The following is a 23,010-nucleotide window of genomic DNA, read 5'->3' on the forward strand; positions in this document are numbered from 1 at the left end:
GATTTGTCACCGGAAGCTTAATCTTTTATCGGCGAACCGTGAGTTACAGATTTGTTATGAAGTGTTGTATTTTCGTGTTACAATAGGTTGAATTTGGCAAGATTGTAATCGTCTAATATTCGAGAAAGACTAAAACTGGCGACATAGCTGAACTTTTACTTGGAATTTTATGAAACCGTTTTTTTTGCTTGCTAAATCCAGCCCATCAGTGAACTTTATACATATGTGATGCGTGGAAAATGGATTTCCAGGATTGGTGTTTCATCTTCTAACTTATAATATATTATTCATAGTTTAATTTTCATCTCTATTATGCAGACGATTTTCTGGCTTATAAGTTTATGGTTCTTCCTTTAGTGTTAATTTTGGGAGTACAGGGTAAGGATTTGTATCATACTGTTCTTTTGTCACACATTTTTAAAATGATTAAACTATTCGTAGGAATTGAAACTTTTTTATTGATTAGGTTCATTGGAATGGCGAGAACAACACAAATGGTCATTGTGTTATGTACAATAGCTAATGCACTGCTTCAGAAAAAGAAAAAAAAACGCTAATGCATAGAGTACATTGTGTTACAAAGATGGAAAACGATTGAGAGGCCTGAGGCCTCATGGCCTCCGCACTGGGAAGTAGGAAATGACCACTACTAATTGAAATGTATAGAAATGTTTGTACGGCTAATTTGATCCGCTCTTAGATAGGCATCTTCAATTAAAAATATGAATACTAACCCAACTTTAATTTGTTGCATAACTTAGAATATGGTTATCTTAAGCAAACAACTGGTAAATCAGCGACTACATGATCTTCTTGCCTTCTAATTACGTACTACATAAGTGCCTCTCTAAATGGTTTGACCTGACGTGGTGCAGTTGTTATTTATACAACAATTTTGTTGAATAAGTGCGACCGCTCTTTACAATGAAATTGATACAATTTTTAAAATAGAGAAGTTTTTGGTTCTCCCTTCTCATCCGGATACCTCTCAGTTTTCACAACAGTTTTTTTCTAAAGAACCGAACTATAGTATCACAGAACGTGACATTATTACTCAATTTTGGAATGCATGTTTGCGTTTAGTATCTCACTTTTTCTACATTACAAAGTTTCTGTGTGGTGCTTTGTAGTTTGTTGAAATTAATCAACTTTGAGTGAAGGTTATGTCATTCTTACTACTGGATGTGTCTGCTTGCTTTTGTAGAGGTGGAGGCCAGGGCGTTTAAGGAGGATAATAAACATATCTGGGTCATTTTTTTACCCACTGCAACAGTTATTACAGCTGCCTTTTGGTGCTTTAATTGTATTACAGAGTCTTATCTATCCAAAATAAAAATATTGATTACAAAATTTTTGCTACCTATGTTCAACAATTTTAAGTCTTCAGAAGCACCATTGTCTTATGTAAGTTTTAAAAAAATTAATACTCCCTCGGTTACACTTTTTGATCGAAAAGGAAGATTGTATTAGAGAAGGTGAATATACGAAGGGTCTACCAGAAGTAGAAAAAACTAAAAAAGCAAAAAAAAAAACTACCTTACATGAAGAAAATAGTATCCCAATTAGCAACAAATTGGAAAAAATTTAAATGGATGAAAGACCATTTTGCTGCAGCCCAGTAGAGGACTAATGCTTTTGCATCATTGCATAAATCCAAATCCACCTTGAAATCATAGTTGTTTTCGAAAATTCTGCGGTCCCGTTTCCTCCAAATCGTCCAAACAATTGCTGTTGGAATCAGATCCCATATGATTTAACCTGCAATGAATAAATTAGGATGGAACCACGAGAGAGCCATATTGTTGAAAGACTTTGGAAAGACCCGAGACCAATTAGAGTTGGGAATTAACATACACCATATTTTGCGAGCAATCTTGCAGATCCTTCGGTTCCACTTTAGATTAGGATCTAGGGTTATTTTGTTGTTCCACAATTTTTAATAGTTTCAATATTTTCCCACAAAACTATTCTAATATTTTATCTTGGAATTATACATTTATTTTTAAATATATTAATAATAATTGATGTTTTACGACTTTTCTTAAGGGTATAAGTGAAATTTTTTCATATCCCTCTCCATTTCTTAGTTGGCATGAAAACTCCCAAACTTTCATCTAAAATGGGACGGAGGGAGTATAAAAATTAATTATTTTCGTCATACAACCCGGAATGTACAGGGAATGAAATTTTAGAACCATGGTTACAAAAGAAAAAAAAAATCTGCATAACATAAAGATAATAATATCATACAGGAAAACATCTAACAAAAGTCAAAAGGGATATTACTAAGATCACACTAAACTGTAACAACATAAGCCCGTGCCGTTATGGCACGGGTCATATCCTAGACTATATTATAAGGGACAATGGTGTTTTTACCAATGGACGGAGATCTACAGTTTAGACACATAAAGGACTGTCCTGATTCAGATTTTAGGGAGATACATTTTGGACACATAAAGGATGGTATGAGATTTTGTGGAGTTTTATATTTTGGATATATAAAGGACGGTTAAGATTTTATCAACCAAATAATAGTATTTCGTTCGAACCTTTCAAGAAAAAAAGAAAAAATGTAACGCATGTACCTTATGCTCTCACCATTAAATCAAATTAATGCGATGAATAATTGAATGTTTCCATAACTGAAATACATATGAGATTTCACAATAATACTCCTAGCTTGGTTTTCGGTTTGATTTACTTCTGCAACCCAAATATGCTCTTAGGTGATTCTCTTTTTTCAATTCTTCTTTACATTTCTTAAAATTTGAATCTGTGTATGACTAAATCCCTTAAGTTTTGTGGATTTTGTTTTGTTCCAGCTGATTCAAAACTATCAATGGAGGGGATAATTAGGGTGGTGCAAACTCAATGAAAGGAATTTCTTTCTATGTAAGTTGTAATTGAAGTTATCATTATTGTATTTAAATTCTTAAATTTTAAGATGTTAAGTTTAAGTGAACTACATAAATTTTTTCCCTTTTAATTGTCTGTGATAATGCTTCGAACATAATTTGTATCATGCTATCTAGGTACACCAATTCCTGGTGGTTTATTCTTTTTTGGCTGATGAAGGTATGTTCCAAAGTATTGTCTCGGAGAAAAATTTTCCCTTTTAATTGCCTGTGATAATGCTTCGAATTTGTATCATGCTATCTAGGTACACCAATTCCTAGTGGTTTATTCTTTTTTGGCTTATGAAGGTATGTTCCAAAGTATTTTTTTAGTTTTTGTGATATGGGTTGTCTTAAAGTTTACATTTTAAGTTGGTTTTAGGTGTTTCCGAATTTGGGTTTTCATTAAAATCTGCTTAATCATGTATTTGGCAGAGGAAGTGATTATCATAGTATGAAGTTTTTATATCGTTCTTCCCGACCAACCATGGACATGGTTACATGAGCAAAAGGGTGAAGTGTGGAAATTGAAAATACATTAGAAGAATCTAGCATTAGGCTGATATCTTTTGAATTTCATAAGGATAGCTGGTACGATTTGAACATGGCACAATTTGGTATCAAAAACCTATAGCAAAATATGAAAAACAAGTCGTCGTAGTATAGTGGAAATGAACAAGCAAATTATGCTTTTGCTTAGGTACTCAATCGACAATTCAATATTGTTGCTACACATTTGACCATTATTTTTATTTTTATAATTTGGCTTTATAAGTATATCTCTCTCTTTTAATGCAACTACATTAGGTAGAAACCTTTTCATACTTTTAGCTAATGTTGCAATGTCTTTCTTACTTACTTAGTTACTTCAATTTTGGGTTGTGATGGTCTATATTTCAGGGTGCACCTGATCGAGTAATTGATGAGGTGTTCATTGCCATATCAAAGGAATTAGATTTCATGAACCAAGATGAGCCTTCTATACAACGCATTTTGATAGCTTTGAACCGCTTTCTTCAGGTGTGACTGTATTTAATCTATTAAATGGTGGGTGGGTAATAGAATTTATTTGAAATTCGTAAACTGTATCCGTGTATTTTCAACTATTTTGTTATGGAAACAACTAAGTTAACCAACTAGGAACACCCTTGGCCCCTAATTACTTAATATTATTGATCTTCTTTACTTTTAAAATTATTCTTTTGTTTAGTGCTCATGAGGTGGGACATAGTTAAGTTTGAACTGAGCACTTAATAAACTGCTCATGTGTTCGTGAGTACTTTTGAATATCTCACTTTGGGGATTTATATATACGGATTTTTGGAAATGTTGTATTATCAACGGAAAGACGCATGTCTTTCCGCTATATTTGACCATCTTAAAATCATTTGTTTGTTCCAGGTCACTATAGGTTACATGGACACCTCACAACTCTGGCTCATTCGACTTGAATACTTTGTATACATATATCGAGATTGGGATGTGGGTAACTCAATATGAATACATCTTCTTGCGTAGAAACACATTCATCATCAAAAGTTCAAAACTGGTGAAGGCAGAAATATTTCAGAATCAAAAGAAATGGTGAGGGAAGAAGCAACATGTTTTTGCATGGTATCATGTTCTTCACAGAAAAGAATTGCTTCTTTATTTTACAGTTTTTGTTTCATTCGAAAATTAGAAAAAACAAACTAAATTTTGGTGTGTGAAATGTTTCAAATCTCAAGAAACATGTAAAAAAAGTCATATGGTTTTATATTTTGGTCTATGCTTCTCCCATTTTTATAGTATTTTATTGATCAAAAATTCTGGATGAACCGAGGAAATGAACAACGAAAAAACCACACCCCTCACAAGAAACTCATAAAGGGACCCCCCTTCTTTTCTTTTGGGGGCGGGGCCCACTCATTCTTGTGTCTAAGTGGTTTTCACATTATCCAATTTCACGGTTCAACAAGAACTACTCTTTATTGATAGCGTTGGTATAAGTTTAATTGTTAGATTTCCTTCTCCCACATTTAATGGCTTTTTTTTTATGCTGGACTGTAGATCATACAAATAGCGAAGCTCCATAAGAAACATGACTTGATAGATGTTGATGGTGTATATTGCTTTAGTTTTTCTCTTCAAAAAATTACTTAACTGTAGATATAGGTGATCTTTGTTTTGGGTAACCACCCCACATCTGTTAACTACACAACATTGTGAACTTCTTGACCTTGGCTAGGTTCATCAGACAGTTGTATATTTTGATATATTCACAGAGATTTAGGGAATTTCCCACCTCTCAATACCATTTTCAAGTTTTGGAACAATTTCTATTTGAACACGGGTCCAATGAAGTCCCTTCTGCTATTGTGGTTCTGCAAATGTTAATCTTTGTTGCATTTAGCGACGTTGAGCACTTTTAACCGTTTTATTGCAATTTGTACGTCTTAGAATTGAGAAGATGCGATTTTCTTATTTTTATGTGATTTGTCTGTTTCGAATTATTGAATTATTTTCTAAACTCTCATTTATATACATTTTGTTGCTTCATTCGGAGGATTTGTAAGTCCATGATGGATCAAATCAGAACAAAGCAACATAAATGGCACAAATTTCATACTTTTTATGATGCAAGGTCGTGACTGTACTGATGTCTTTTATCCATGTTACACCATGAAAAAACCAGACCTCGTGCCGTTACGGCACGGGTCATCCCCTAGTAAGAATACTAAGACACAATCGGTATTTCTTTATATGCCTTTGCCACATGTTGTTAATTGAGGATGTGGACTTTTAGTTTTGTTGATATCCTATTTTTTGATCGCACGATGTTCTTAATCATATCGCTCCGCTCCTTAGTTCCACAACATGACAATTAAAAATCAATTAGTTCCGTCAAAATGAGCTTTAATGTTTATATGTTGTCCTATTAGTAGATATTGTGAGGTCTTAGTAGTGCCTCCGAGATCTCTAAGACCTTCTGCTTTGCGTTAGTCTCGTAGTATGTGGATCCTTTTCCGATCATTTGCTCCACTCGTCCATGTTACGGTATCTGTTAATGGCTTCCCTGATATGCATCATTAGTATTTCCTTTATTTCTCTTGATTTTCATGGGGCTAAATGATGTTGAAAATTTGATGCTCGGGTGCAGTATTGATGGTATTGCGTGCATCCGGTGGATTCATTTTCTTTGTAATATCGTTATGTAAGGTGATTTCGTGTTTATCACGCTGAAACGAGGGTAAATTTCCATCAAACTTTCCGTTAATTTTAGCATCATATATCTTACTTGTACGGTTTCTGTTCCTTTGAATCCGTAGATCTTATTCTTGTTAGAGCATATCTTATTTTTAGCATCAGATATCTTACTTGTACGGTTTCTGTTCCTTTGAATCCGTAGATTTTATTCTTGTTAGAGCATAGCTTGGTTGAACCCTCCAAGCGTTGGTTATGTCAAGGTTGGTTTCCATACTTTAGTATCAAAACTCATATATAGTCGCTTGATTAATTAATAGAGTCAACTTCGTTTAGGTTAGATTAGAAAGTCTAAGAATGTTGTGACTTACAAGTATTACTCTGAATACCTGAAGAACGCGAAGAAGTATCGACTACAACGAGAACATCATCCTTCCACTTGAGGTTAGTAATACTGACTTGACTTGTTTCCATTCCTATCATATCTTCTAAGTCATTTAAGATTGAAAATATAACAGGCAAAGTTATTTTTATGATACTCTAGTATTGGTATTAGATTTGATCATATTATCATGATCAAAGTGTCAAGGAATTATATTGAATTACAAAGTATAACGCTTACCTTTTAGACTTCGTAAATGCGACATCAACATAATCTGTGTAACCTTTTACTTGATTGTGTGGAGGGATATAGATGTGATTTCATCCTAGGAAATAATGTTTTATAACATTAGTTTAAAGGAGTACATATACTGACTTGTTTCGTAATAGAAAGGAAATCAATAGATATGTTGGTATGGTTTCTCATGAAGATCTTTTATGACCGAATCATACTTATGGTAGGATATATGGTATAACTGATTCTTAATCTATTTTGAGAAGACAAACTAGAATCGATCCTTACCTATCTTGGGAACCTGGCAGAACTGATTTCTTAACCTATGTTGAGAAGTCAAGGTAGAACTGATCCCTACCTATATTGGGAACTTGGTATGACCAATTCTTAACTTATATTGGGAATCATGGTGGAACCGATCCCTACCAATTTCGGGAACTTGGTATGACCAATTTGTTAACTTATGTTAGGAGTCACGGATCTCTACATATGTTAGAGACTTGCAACAACCAAAACTTAACCTATGTTAGGTGTCATGATAGAATCTGTCCCAAAGGCAAAACCGAATTTCAAGTTCACATATTCTTCACGGTTTGTGTGAGTTTGAATTAGGGTTTGCTAAGATAGGAAAACAACAAGTGCACAACTCTTTCATAATTGTTCAAAGACATTCCTTAATACTCAAGGTGATCCCAAACTGAAATATTGAGAATCTTTTGATTAAGATTTTTTATTTTATATGTTTTGATTTCCAAGCAATTAAAACATAGCTCTAGAAAAATAAATAGTAGTAATGTGCGAAACTAATATTAGAAGTTTTTCCATGAGAGATTTCGAAAATATTGTTTGTCATATATTGGAAATATGAAAACCAAAATTAGTACTTTATTACATATCTTAAGATTCTTTCGGTTTTGGAATTTCCTTGGTGTCCAAACAACCTTGGTCTATGAATAGTTAAATTTGTACATCTTTCAAACTATCCTAAGAGACAAACAAACTTCATTCGTGTTATTTCTGGTGGAGTTGCCTATCCGGAGAGGAAAGTAACCTAATTAGGCACAGAGCAATTCAAAAATAAATGATCAGCAAACTCTATTGGACGATTGCATAAACTACAGTGCACCTCAATATCAGATTTATATCTTGAAAGCTTATGTCTAGTTGGAATTATATCTTTAATACATTTCCAGATAAATAGTTTAACTTTATGAGGAAACTTAACTTTCCAAAGAGATTTCCAAACCTGAGCAGATACTGGTTGAATTCCTACAGAAGAGTTAGGCATTCTTATCAACACATTATAAACACTTTTAGCAGAGAACTGGCCTTTCCTATCTGGTAACTAAATGAGGGTAATATTTGCAATCACATGCACATTTTTATTAGCAGTTTCAGAAGAGAACAAATAGTGAATGAAATGAACATTCCAGCTTATGGTGCCATTAATAAAAAGAATATCAGAAACATAAACATAAGACATTCAATTCACCAATCCTTCAGCATGAATAAGAGGATGATCTAAACCAATAACCCAAAGGTCAAGCCAGATTTTAGTTTTGGTGCCACACCTAATAGCCAAAAAACTATTCTTTTTAATGATATCTATACATCTATAGATACCCCTCCAAATCCAAAAAAAAAACTCTCATTGAGTTTCTCTAGATGAAGTATACTACAGTTTTTGAAGTACTTAGCCCTTAAAATCTTCACCCAAAACTCATCATGATCAGTAATAATTTTCCAAACCAGTTTACATATAAGAGTAGTTTTAAAAGTTTCTAAGTCATTAAAACCTAGCCCTCCCAAATCCATACATTTATTAATGTTATCCCAAGAAATGAATTTAATATCTTTACCTGCTTTGTGCCCCCACCAAAAATTCCTCTGTAAAGAGTCGAGTTGATAAATCAAAGTAGAATGAATCTTAAAACAATCTATTTGCAAGTGGGTAAAGAATTCAACATGGATTTTATTAAGGTTGATCTTCCAACTTGATTAAGGGTAGTACTGACATAATTGTTGAGCCTAGCTTCAAAGGACTTCACAATTGAGTAAAAATATTGTAACTTGGAATGTCCTAATAACAGATGTGCACCTAGGTGTTTCTCGTAATCAATGACAATAGTCATATTTAAATCTCCAGTAAGAGCATCACAGGCTCCAGGACTGAGATTCTTACTAAAATACACACAAGACTTATCAAAATTAAGCATCTGACCTGACAGTTTCCCAAAATTCTGCAGTATATGTAAAATGTTATCAATATTCTGCATATTAGCTTGATCAAAAATTAAGATATCATATGCAAACAACAAGTGAGTGATAGGAGGAGATTTCCTAGAATCTTTGACACCAATAATAGTTTTGTTAGTTTCAGCAACTAACAAAGATCTAGAAAGATACTCCATAGCAAGAATAAAAAGATAAAGGGATAAAGGATCCCCTTGATTGATACCTCTAGTTGGTTCAAATTGGCTACAGGGAGAGGCATTAAGCAAAACACTGATACTTGTAGTAGAAACATATTGTATTACCAGATTACATAAATCCTTGCTAAAACCAATTTTTTCTAAGACTTTATTTATGAAATTCCATTCCAGTATGTCAAAAGTTTTTGACAGATCAAGTTTAAGAGTCATTGTACCATTGAAACCTTCCTTTTGTTTCGTAGAATGTATATTTCATGAGCAAGAATAATATTGTCATGAATTGTTCTTCCTAGTACAAAATAAGCCTGATAAGGAGAAATTAACTTCTTAAGTAAAGGTTTTATTCTATTAGCTAAAATTTTAGACACAATTTTATAAGAAGCATTACAGAGACCAATTGGTCTAAACTTAGATCGCATTTTGGGACTTGTACATTTAGGAATTAGAGAAATATAAGTCTTATTCAGACACCTAGGCATGTGACCACTTTAAAAAATATTTTAGCAACATTAATAATATCCTTACCAACTAGATGCCACTAAGTTTGATAAAAACCTGCTTGAAATCCATTAGGACCAGGTGAACTCCAAGCAGACATATTTTTAACCACATTTTCTATTTCACGATCTGTAGGAACAACATGCAACAAAACATTATCAGCTTCAGAGAGACTACAAGATATAACATCAGAATCATCATCAAATAAAACAATATTGGAAGTACTTGCAACAGTACTAAAATGTCTAGTAAGAAGATTACTGATATCATTCTTATCCCTATACCAATTGCCATTAGCATCACATAGTACACTAATATTAGTAGTATATTTTCTTTTATTAATCATAGTATGAAAATATATAGTATTACTATCCAACTCTAAACTAAATTTCTCTAGATTTTTCTTTATAGAATTCAGTTTGAATTTTATACCAATTCTCTAAGTCACTGACAATAGCTTTAACTCTAGCATATTTTGCAAGTTATTTATATTCTTTTGAATGTTACCGAACTCCAACCTATTCCATTGAGATCATGTAATTCTGGCCCTATGTTGTTTTTGTTTCAACTTATGAGCAGGGCTACCTGTTAATGTCTACATTCCATGAAAGCTCAAGTTTCTCCTTATAATTATTGTGCCCTATCCAAGTCCTGAAAAACTTAAATGGTCTCCATATAAATTCAGGTATAGGGTTAGTTATAAGCAAAAAAAGACAGTGATCAGAAGCAATAAAATTCAGATGCAAAAGTTTATCATTGGAAAAATTAATAAACCCATCATTATTACCAAGGGCCATATCCAATCTAGCTTTTTTAGTTCTAGTCCCATAAAAATTACTAGTCCAAGTATAATCTTTTCCTTCATAACCAATATCCATTAGACCATCCTCATTAACTTTATGTTGAACCCGTCTATCTGAAATATTATTATTACTATCTAAATGGAAATTCAAATCTTATATTATTAACAATGGTTATTGAACATCTTTACTAAACTCGGACAAGAAATTCCATTGAGTTTTCTTTTTTTCTGTATAAGTTGAGCCATACATAAAGGAAAATATGACTTTAGGCTTACTAGGATCCAGTTGAATTACAACATGAATAATATTGTTTTCACAACCAATAACTTCAACATCAGAATAAGACCACCTGCATATCCAACTATATCAATAATAACACGATTAAGATAATGAACTGATTGAGATACTGAGATCATTATACTTTCATCAATCTCCTATCCAACTCTATCAATCTTATAGGTTGGATCGCACCAAACACATATTTTTAGATCTTTTCGTGTTTGCCTGCTCTGATACTAATTAAAAAGACGAGGGTACCCAAATACACCATAATATTTTAATTTCAACCTATAAGTCCGATACCAAGTGTGATCATCTATGGACAAAGTCGAGATAATACGACAACTTCATATTCACTTGATAATAGTTACGGTCCGAAATCGGTTTACTATAAGATCAATATCAAGTGATTAGGATTAAGAATTAACGTACAAGTGTAATTTACCTCATTATAATAAGACAATTATAATGTGGAAGTAAATTAAATGACACACACAAGATTTTCTTAACGAGGAAACTGTAAATGCAGAAAAACCCCGGGACCTAGTCCAGTTTTGAATACTCTCAGAATTAAGCCGCTATACAAAGAACATAAGCCAACTTCGTATAGTTGATACTAATAAATTACCCCTAGTTACTTAGTTTCCTCATATCCCTGCGTCTTCGACCTTTTTATCACGCACGTGAATCTCAAGACAAAAATCACTATCTCAAGTTGCTTTAATCCTTTTGATCGTATTCCAAACAATAAAGAAATAAATCTGTTTCGTAACCACTTTATTCGATTTTTGGTAAAAGATATGTTTGAGTTGTCAACAAAGGATCTTATGTTTAATCTAATAAACTCCTTTGTCTGGTTAGATCAATCTGAATATTAATTATCGAAATAATCAATTTTTGGATTTGCAATTAAACAATATAGAACTCAAAGAGAAACTATAAAGTGATGTCGATCTTATAAACTAGATAATCACAAGTCTATAAAGATAAACTAGATCTAGATGGATCCTAGACGATCAAGATTTGTGCACAAAATTCTCAAGATACGAAAAATAATTAGATAAATCTTCTTTGTCTTTAAATATTCGATTAATATTTAAAGTACCTATACCCGAAACTTGAATTCTCTTGTGATCAATCATGCACAGAAGGGAGAATGTTAACAATGGATTATCACAATATGTCTGTAGATGTAACAATAATTCCAAAGATCCCGTCGAGACTTTGATCTAGTTTGAGTGACCCTTATGTCAGAAGAGAAGGCTCTCAAAAATAATCAAACTAGGTGCAATGAAAGTTTCAACCACCGTTAGTCATTCAAATCAATAATCGAAAACTAAAATAACAATGCATTTATCTAGTTTCCCACCAAAGGTACTCGTAGAGATTCTTGATCCCACAGAAGTCTTTAAACGAGCGGTCGTAAGAGATTTCGCCTAATTAGGTTACTTTTTTGTCCGGATAGACGGCTCCACCAGAAACAACACGAATCATGTTTACCTGGATGATAGACACATTTTTGTGTCTAATTTATCTCGATTCTATATATTGATAGTGCTCATTTTTGTACTTATTATGGTGTTTTATGTCTGTGTAGGTATTTTTGGCCAATAAACATTTTTGGAAAAATCTGCTCGAAATTGCGCGGGAGGACACTTGCTATTCGGACCCCTCAAATGGATAAGGGGTAACCAATTACTAAGGGGCATCCATTTCCAGGCAGCTGCTAAAGGGAGACCAGCACAGGATAGGGGGAGGTCATCCTCATCATTTGAATTCTGGTTTTGGCGGGAAACAAAACCAGCGAGCCTGCAGTTTAAGAAATCAAAATTTTGAGAAGTTTTAGGGAGATTCAACCTCGGATTTTTGTTGGGCGGGACGTGATATAACTAAACAGGCCTGGTATGGGAGATTTAATTGATCAAATTGGGCTGAATGATCCGGAAGAACAAAACAGAGGTTGACTTGTTAAAGGAAATTGTATGGAATTATTTTAGGAATTTCAGGGAGACTGAAGGCGTGATATTGTTTCCTAAGGTGATATTCTATCTAAGGAAGAGTTTCGGATGATTTGGAAGTCTTAGAAACGCGTAAGGAAGTCGGCAGAGAAGATTATTGCCGTGGCTTGCACGAAAAGAAAAAGAGGAATTTAATCGCTATTTTTAGGTTTCTGAGGAGTATAAAAGGTGTGTTCGAGTCCCAGGGAAGGAGAGAAGTTATTGGAGCAGTCGTAGAGGAGTTTGTAGCACTACAGAGCTGAATTGATCAAGTTGCAGGAAAACCCGAGTTTCTACTGCTGCTGCTGAAGAACAAACGTTGCAAATAAGAACAGCGTCTCAAATTTGTAACGCTGCTACAATAACTTCTTTGTAAAAGTCAGTCCTCCGTTTTGCAACGCTACTACACCGTTGCAAACAATCAGTTTTATAGTTTTTCATTCTTTTAATCAACTTTTAGGCTAAGAACAAATATTTTGAGCAAGTGATTAATATGAGGAGCTAAACCCCATTGCTGAGGCGACGGAGAAAGCCATTTTTCCAAATATTATGTGGTAAATTCTATTTAATTTAATTTTTGTAATTCTTTTATGATTATTTGCACTGAACTGAAATTGAATTTATGATTCTGATTAAGTGGTTGTGTTCTCAATTGATGGGTCATGCTTAGGTTAAGTCTTTTGATGGTCCATGCTTTCGATTTGCAGCTATTGTTTTGAGAATCTACCTGTCTAGGAGAATATTATAATCACTTCAAACGTAAAAGAGTTGCATAATTATTGACTAGATTAAATAACATAAAAATTGGAGATTGGTGGAATCCTGAGTCTCAGTGCTTTTTATAATCTTGATAACAATTTCTTTTTAAGTTTTCTATTTTAATTTGAGTCTAAAATCGAGTTTACAAAATCCGAGTTGAACGAACTTTACTACCACTTAAAAACTACATCAATTTTTGGCGCCGACGACGCGGATTTGTATTAGGTTTTAAGTTTTAGATTTATTTTATTTCTCTTAGAATTTTTGTTCTCATTTACGCCTTTGGTATTTTTCGATTCTTTTCAGATTGGAGCGAAGCTACAAGGAAAGAAAAAGTGCTATAAAAGGAAAGCATCGCCAAAGAAGGAAAGAAAAGAGGAATCTGAAAGGAGTGAAGAAGAATATTTTGTGTATAGTTATTTTGTTTTATTTTTAGGAACTGTAAATAGGGTTTTATTTTTTGTAATATTTCTTTTTATTTTTGGACACTTTTTGGACTTTATTTTTGGACTTGGACATTATTATTTTTAAACCCTAAGGAAGGGTTAAGATTAAATATAAACTGTTTGCAGGGAAGGACGACAGATACGATAGTGTCTCGGCCCCTCGGGTTCGTACACTGACATTGGAGTCGGTGGCCTGAGTCGACTTAACCGGTTCATCGCCCGTCTGGTACGGGAGGTAAGACTTTATCCACCCAAGAATCCCCTGTCAGTGGGTTTTATTTTGTGTGACAACTCACACCCCTGCAATAGTATGTCGAACTGGTATTACAAAAGCCAATACAACGAATATCCGACTGAGTTTCAAAATGGACGTTACTACTTTGACCATAGTGTGAATAGTGGTTGGGAACATCAGCCTTTTCAAGGTTATGGCTCATACCTTGATGAGCCCAATTACTATCCACACACGCACCGGTCATACGAGCAAAATTCTTATATTTCTCATTTAGAAGAGTCCCTCAGGAAATTAGAGGAGTCGACACGTAAGTTAGCCGAGATGAATAACTTAGTTTATGACGAAAGAGAACTTTCTATAGAGGAATCCTTCAAGATGATAGCTGAGACGAACGAAAGAATTGCTCGAAATAATCTTAATTTCCAATACAGTGATTCCAATAGTACCCTTGAAAATGAGGATAGTTATTTGCATAATCAAGATGACGAGGATAAAAAAGGTAACACTACTTGTTTAGATGAGGTTCAACCATTTTCATGTTATTATGATGATTATGATGTGGATAGTGTTGATGAAGAATTTGAAATATATAGGCATAGTGATCAGGAATTTGTTACTCCAAATGAACTTTATGATGATAGTGTTATTTCTGGTTCAGATCCCGATAATTTTAATGATTATTCACCTATTCAAAAGGACGAGGATTTGATTAGAGATACCACTTCTTCAGATGATGTAGTATTTCCTTTTGATTATGAAGTCAATAATGGTTTAGAGGAACGAGTTTATTCTGAGAATATCGTTTTAGAGTCTAGCGATTTAGAAACAATGGTCTTAGACGAAGAAAATGAACTCGTACAACTATTAAATATGAGTGAGGATGCGTCACTTGAGTATAACCTAGAAGAAGCAATTGACTATTTCCAGGATTCCAACGATCTAGAAATTGAGGAAGTTGTGACTAGTCTTTCTAGAGACACTGAAAACTCTAAGTTTGGGGGTGATTATCATTCTCCATGTGCTTTAACTATTAGAAAGGTCCCTCACTTGGGACTTGACATATGTGCCTCAACCATTTTACAAGATTATCCTCAAACACGTTTTCCTGAACCTAGTGATGTCCATAAGGAAGTTCAGTTGTTAGAAACCCATCCTCTAGTTGATGTGGTTTACCCAGGCTATGATATCCAGATTGACTTTGTTTTCCCACCAAATATTTTTCAACCGATTGTGGGAATGTGTAAGCTTCAGATGTGTCAGTTATTAAGTTTTGAGACTAAACCTAATTACTTTAGGAGATTAGGATCGACACATTTGTTTAAGGAAGACCACCACTCTTATTGTGGTCGGCTGTGTGAGTCAAAACTGATTGACTTTAAGGATCCACAATTATTCAGGTTATTATTATGTGCTTCTAAGTTTTTACTTGAGTTTTTCCAGACTCTAATACCTGAACCGGACCTTAGATTTGAGGAATTCCAGCGTATGAAAATATTTTATCTAGACCCTTTCATAGAGCCTGAACCTGAACCACAGCTAGATGTAGTTGTCTTAAACAGGAAACTAGACAAGGGTGCGCTTTATTTGTTAATTTTCTTGGCATGTTGCAGATTCCTTTTACTTGTGATAGATCTATTTGGTTTTGATGACCCACGGATATTTCGGCAATTAATTTATGATACGAGGTGATTAATCCTTTCTTATGTCTGGATGAAGACGTTAAACTTAGCACTTCTTGGGAGGTAACCCAATCTCATGCAACACGGTAATATCTTTGCTTATCTCTTTTGCTTCAAATGGTAACAGTTTCTCCTTGTTCATGCTTTTAATTTTGTCTTTAGAACATTGAGGACAATGTTAGATTTAAGTTTGGGGGTATGGGATAAACTTTTTAGTTGCAATATGAATAAATAAACTCCAGAGCCTAGGAATTTATGCCTATTTAGGATGGCACTAACTAATCTAAGTAGATGGAAGCATTTTTATTGTAGGAGTTGAGGAACCAATCTGATTAGATGGCAACATATAGAAGAGTCTATTCATAAAAGCACAGATCTCATGTGTTAGAAATAACATGATCGTTTCACCATATCTCGTTGAGTCCTTTTCACTTCTATTTTTATTTAATTTTGTTTTTAAACTATGTTTCTAGAAGTGATTAGGTGGGGCCCACGATTCAAGTTGTTACCAATGCTAGGGTGAATTAGAGTGATTGAGTTACAAAGAAAAAGAAAAAAAGACCAGACCAATTAGACCAAACGGATCAAAAAAAAATGATGAATGAAATGAAAAAGCTGGAAAAAAAAGTCAGTGAAAAAATTTGACCACTGGTTCCCTTGTATATGCAAGTTGTGTTGATATTAGTCAGACTAAGTATCTCAATCCATTAGGATAGGTTCATTTTGGTGGAGGCCTTCAGACAGATATGGGAAACGCCGTTCACTTAGTAAACATCAAAACCATCTATGTTTTTCTATTTCCGTCTTCTTGATCTATCCATGTGATTAGTTTTGACTCCGGATATTGATGTCCATAGTGCAACTATCTGAGTAGAGCTCTGTCACTTTATATGAATTTTAGTATGCTTGAGTGCAAACTCTTGTACAACAATTGGAATTTAGCATCAGGGTACTTCTTCCTGTAGTCAATAAGTATGCCAACCAAGGAGATTCTTTAGTGCCTTCCAAGGTTCTGCGTAGATAGCTAAGGTCTGGAGTAAAGGTTTTGTGGGTATACCTCTTGTAATCCCTCCGGAGACAACACTCCGCCACTAGGGACACTTAGGGGTTTAAAGGCTTATTGCATACGCTAAATGCAATCGACGATACCCGCGTCAGTGAGTTAGGATTTTATTTTCTATTTTAGATTTGTTCGAGGACTAGCAAATAATAAGTTTGGGGGTATTTGATAGACACATTTTTGTATCTAATTTATCTCGATTCTATATATTGATAGTGCTCATTTTTGTACTTATTATGGTGTTTTCTGTGTGTGTAGGTACTTTTGGCCAATAAACATTTTTGGAAAGTCTGCTCGAAAAGTTGCGCGGGAGGACACTTGCTATTCGGACCCTCAAATGGATAAGGGGTAACCAATTACTAAGGGGCATCCATTTCCAGGCAGCTGCTAAAGGGAGACCAGCACAAGATAGGGGAGGTCATCCTCATCATTTGAATTCTGGTTTTGGCGGGAAACAAAACCAGCGAGCCTGCAGTTTAAGAAATCAAAATTTTGAGAAGTTTTAGGGAGATTCAACCTCGGATTTTTGTTGGGCTGGACGTGATATAACTAAACAGGCCTGGTATGGGTGATTTAATCGATCAAATTGGGCTGAATAATCCGGAAGAAGAAAACAGAGGTTGACTTGTTAAAGGAAACTGTATGGAATTATTTTAGGAATTTCAGGGAGACTAAAGGCGTGATATTGTTTCCTAAGGTGATATTCTATCTAAAGAAGAGTTTCGGATGATTTGGAAGTCTTAAAAACGCGTAAGGAAGTCGGCAGAGAAGATTATTGCCGTGGCTTGCACGAAAAGAAAAAGAGGAATTTAATCGCTATTTTTAGGTTTTGGAGGAGTATAAAAGGTGTGTTCGAGTCCCAGGGAAGGAGACGAAGTTATTGGAGTAGTCGCAGAGGAGTTTGTAGCACTACAGAGCTGAATTGATCAAGTTGCAAGAAAACCCGAGTTTCTGCTGCTGCTGCTGAAGAACAAACGTTGCAAATAAGAACATCGTCTCAAATTTGTGACGCTGCTACAATAACTTCTTTGTAACAATCAGTCCTCCGTTTTGCAACGCCATTACACCGTTGTTAACAATCAGTTTTATAGTTTTTCATTCTTTTAATCAACTTTTGGGATAAGAACAAATATTTTGAGCAAGTGATTAATATGAGGAGCTAAACCCCCATTGCTGAGGCGACGGAGAAAGCCATTTTTCCAAATATTATGTGGTAAATTCTATTTAATTTAATTTTTGTAATTCTTGTATGGTTATTTGCACTGAACTGAAATTGAATTTATGATTCTGATTAAGTGGTTGTGTTCTCAATTGATGGGTCATGCTTAGGTTAAGTCTTTTGATGGTCCATGCTTTCGATTTACAGCTATTGTTTTGAGAATCTACTTGTCTATGCGAATATTAGAATCACTTCAAACGTAAAGAGTTGCATAATTATTGACTAGATTAAATCACATAAAAATTGGAGATTGGTGGAATCCTGAGTCTCGATGCTTTTTATAATCTTGATAACAATTTATTTTTAAGTTTTCTATTTTAATTTGAGTCTAAAATCGAGTCTACACAATCCGAGTTGAAAGAACTTTACTACCACTTAAAAACTACATCAATTTTTGGCGCCGCCGACGCGGATTTGTATTAGGTTTTAGGTTTTAGATTTATTTTATTTCTTTTAGAATTTTTGTTCTCTTTTACGCCTTTGGTATTTTTCGATTCTTTTCAGATTGGAGCGAAGCTACAAGGAAAGAAAAAGTGCTATAAAAGGAAAGCATCGCCAAAGAAGGAAAGAAAAGAGGAATCCTAAAGGAGTGAAGAAGAATATTTTGTGTATAGTTATTTTGTTTTATTTTTAGAAACTGTAAATAGGGTTTTATTTTTTTTAATTTTTCTTTTTATTTTTGGATACTTTTTAGACTTTATTTTTGGACTTGGACATTATTATTTTTAAACCCTAAGGAAGGGTTAAGATTAAATATAAACTGTTTGCAGGGAAGGACGACAGTTACGATACTGTCTCGGCCCCTCGGGTTCGTACACTGACATTGGAGTCGGTGCCCTGAGTCGACTTAACCGGTTCATCGCCCGTCTGGTACGGGAGATAAGACTCTATCCACCCACGAATCCCCTGTCAGTGGGTTTTATTTTGTGTGACAACTCACACCCCTTCAATAGAATGTCGAACTGGTATTACAAGAGCCAATACAACGAATATCCGACTGAGTTTCAAAATGGACGTTACTACTTTGACCATAGTGTGAATAGTGGTTGGGAACATCAGACTTTTCAAGTTTATGGCTCATACCTTGATGAGCCCAATTATTATCCACTCACGCACCGATCATACGAGCAAAATTCTTATATTTCTCCTTTAGAAGAGTCCCTCAGGAAATTAGAGGAGTCGACACCTAAGTTAGCTGAGATGAATAACTTAGTTTATGACGAAAGATAACTTTCTATAGAGGAATCCTTCAAGCTGATAGCTGAGACGAACGAATGAATTGCTCGAAATAATCTTATTTTCCAATACAGTGATTCCAATAGTACCCTTGAAAATGAGGATAGTTATTTGCATAATCAAGATGACGAGGATAAAATTGGTAACACTACTTGTTTACATGAGGTTCAACCATTTTCATGTTATTATGATGATTATGATGTGGATAGTGTTGACGAAGAATTTAAAATATATAGGCATAGTGATCAGGAATTTGTTACTCCAAATGAACTTTATGATGATAGTGTTATTTCTGGTTCAGATCCCGATAATTTTAATGATTATTCACCTATTCAAAAGGACGAGGATTTGATTAGAGATACCACTTATTTAGATGATGTAGTATTTCCTTTTGATTACGAAGTCAATAATGGTTTAGAGGAACGAGTTTATTATGAGAATACCGTTTTAGAGTCTAGCGATTTAGAAACAATGGTCTTAGACGAAGAAAATGAACTCGTACAACTATTAAATATGAGTGAGGATGCGTCACTTGAGTATAACCTAGAAGAAGCAATTGACTATTTCCAGGATTCCAACGATCTAGAAATTGAGTAAGTTGTGACTAGTCTTTCTAGAGACACTGAAAACTCTAAGTTTGGGGGTGATTATCATTCTCCATGTGCTTTAACTATTAGAAAGGTCCCTCACTTGGGACTTGACATATGTGCCTCAACAATTTTACAAGATTATCTTCATACACGTTTTCCTGAACCTAGTGATGTCCATAAGGAAGTTCAGTTGTTAGAAACCCATCCTCTGGTCGATGTGGTTTACCTAGGCTATGATATCCAGATTGACTTTGTTTTCCCACAACATATTTTTAAAACGATTGTGGGAATGTGTAAGTTTCAGATGTGTCAGTTATTAAGTTTTGAGACTAAACCTAATTACTTTAGGAGATTAGGATCGACACATTTGTTTAAGGAAGACCACCACTCTTATTGTGGTCGGCTGTGTGAGTCAAAACTGATTGACTTTAAGGATCCACAATTATTCAGGTTATTATTATGTGCTTCTAAGTTTTTACTTGAGTTTTTCCAGACTCTAATACCTGAACCGGACCTTAGCTTTGAGGAATTCCAGCGCATGAAAATATTTTATCTAGACCCTTTCATAGAGCCTGAACCTGAACCACAGCTAGATGTAGTTGTCTTAAACAGAAACTAGACAAGGGTGCGCTTTATTTGTTAATTTTCTTGGCATGTTGCAGATCCTTTTACTTGTGATAGCTCTATTTGGTTTTGATGACCCACGGATATTTCGGCTATTACTTTATGATACGAGGTGATTAATCCTTTCTTATGTCTGGATGAAGACGTTAAACTTAGCACTTCTTGGGAGGTAACCCAATCTCATGCAACACGGTAATATCTTTCCTTATCTCTTTTGCTTCAAATGGTAACAGTTTCTCCTTGTTCATGCTTTTAATTTTATCTTTAGAACATTGAGGACCATGTTAGATTTAAGTTTGGGGGTATGGGAGAAACTTTTTAGTTGCAATAAATAAACTCCAGAGCCTAGAAATTTATGCCTATTAAGGATTGCACTAACCAATCTAAGTGGATGGAAGCATTTTGGTTGTAGGAGTTGAGGAACCAATCTGATTAGATGGAAACATCTAAAGAGTCTATTCATAAAAGCACAGAGCTCAGGTGTTAGAAATAACATGGTAGTTTCGCCATATCTCGTTGAGTCCTTTTCACTTCTGTTTTTATTTTTCTTTTTAAATATGTTTCTAAGTGATTTGGTGGGGCTCACGATTCAAGTTGTTACCAATGCTAGGGTGAATTAGAGTGATTGAGATACCATGAAAAAAAAAGTTGAAAAAAAAGAAAAAGAAAAAGGGAGAACAAGAAACTGAGACTAGACCATTTGACCAAAGGGAATAAATTCAATAAAGTCGACCACTGGTACCCTTGTATATGCCAGTGTGTTGATATTAGTCAGACTAGTATCTCAATCCATTAGGATAGGTTCATTTTGGCGGAGGCCTTCAGACAGATATGGGAAACGCCGTTCACTTAGTAAACATCAAAATCATCTATGTTTTTCTATATATATCTTCTTGATCTATCCATGTGATTATTTTTTGACTCCGGATATTGATGTCCATAGTGCAACTATCTGAGTAGAGCTCTGTCACTTTATATGAATTTTAGTATGCTTGAGTGCAAACTCGTGTACAACAATTGGAATTTCGCATCAGGGTACTTCCTCCTGTAGTCAATAAGTATGCCAACCAAGGAGATTCTTTAGTGCCTTCCAAGGTTCTGTGTAGATAGCTAAGGTCTGGAGTAAAGATTTTGTGGGTATACCTCTTGTAAGCCCTCCGGAGACAACACTCCGCCACTAGGGACACTTAGGGGTTTAAAGGCTTATTGCATACGCCAAATGCAATCGACGATGCCTGCGTCAGTGAGTTAGGATTTTATTTTATTTTATTTTGCTCGAGGACTAGCAAATAATAGGTTTGGGGGTATTTGATAGACACATTTTTGTGTCTAATTTATCTCGATTCTATATATTGATAGTGCTCATTTTTGTACTTATTATGGTGTTTTATGTGTGTGTAGGTATTTTTGGCCAATAAACATTTTTGGAAAAATCTGCTCGAAAAGTTGCGCGGGGCACCCCGGAGGACACTTGCTATTCGGACCCCTCAAATGGATAAGGGGTAACCAATTACTAAGGGGCATCCATTTCCAAGCAGCTGCTAAAGGGAGACCATCACATGATAGGGGGAGGTCATCCTCATCATTTGACACTGATTTTGGCGGGAAACAAAACCAGCGAGCCTGCAGTTTAAGAAATCAAAATTTTGAGAAGTTTTAGGGAGATTCAACCTCGGATTTTTGTTGGGCTGGACGTGATATAACTAAACAGGCCTGGTATGGGTGATTTAATCGATCAAATTGGGCTGAATAATCCGGAAGAAGAAAATAGAGGTTGACTTGTTAAAGGAAACTGTATAGAATTATTTTAGGAATTTCAGGGAGACTAAAGGCGTGATATTGTTTCCTAAGGTGATATTCTATCTAAAGAAGAGTTTCGGATGATTTGGAAGTCTTAAAAACGCGTAAGGAAGTCGGCAGAGAAGATTATTGACGTGGCTTGCACGAAAAGAAAAAGAGGAATTTAATCGTTATTTTTAGGTTTTTGAGGAGTATAAAAGGTGTGTTCGAGTCCCAGGGAAGAACAAACGTTGCAAATAAGAACAGCGTCTCAAATTTGTAACGCTGCTACAGTAACTTCTTTGTAACAGTCGGTCCTCTGTGTTGCAACGCCATTACACCGTTGCAAACAATCAGTTTTATAGTTTTTCATTCTTTTAATCAACTTTTGGGCTAAGAACAAATATTTTGAGCAAGTGATTAATATGAGGAGCTAAACCCCATTGCTGAGGCGATGGAGAAAGCCATTTTTCCAAATATTATGTGGTAAATTCTATTTAATTTAATTTTTGTAATTCTTTTATGATTATTTGCACTGAACTGAAATTGAATTTATGATTCTGATTAAGTGGTTGTGTTCTCTATTAATGGGTCATGCTTAGGTTAAGTCTTTTGATGGTCCATGCTTTCGATTTACAGATATTGTTTTGAGAATCTATTTGTCTAGGCGAATATTAG

The sequence above is a fragment of the Papaver somniferum genome, chromosome 2, assembly GCF_003573695.1.
Source record: "Papaver somniferum cultivar HN1 chromosome 2, ASM357369v1, whole genome shotgun sequence".
NCBI lineage: Eukaryota > Viridiplantae > Streptophyta > Magnoliopsida > Ranunculales > Papaveraceae > Papaver > Papaver somniferum.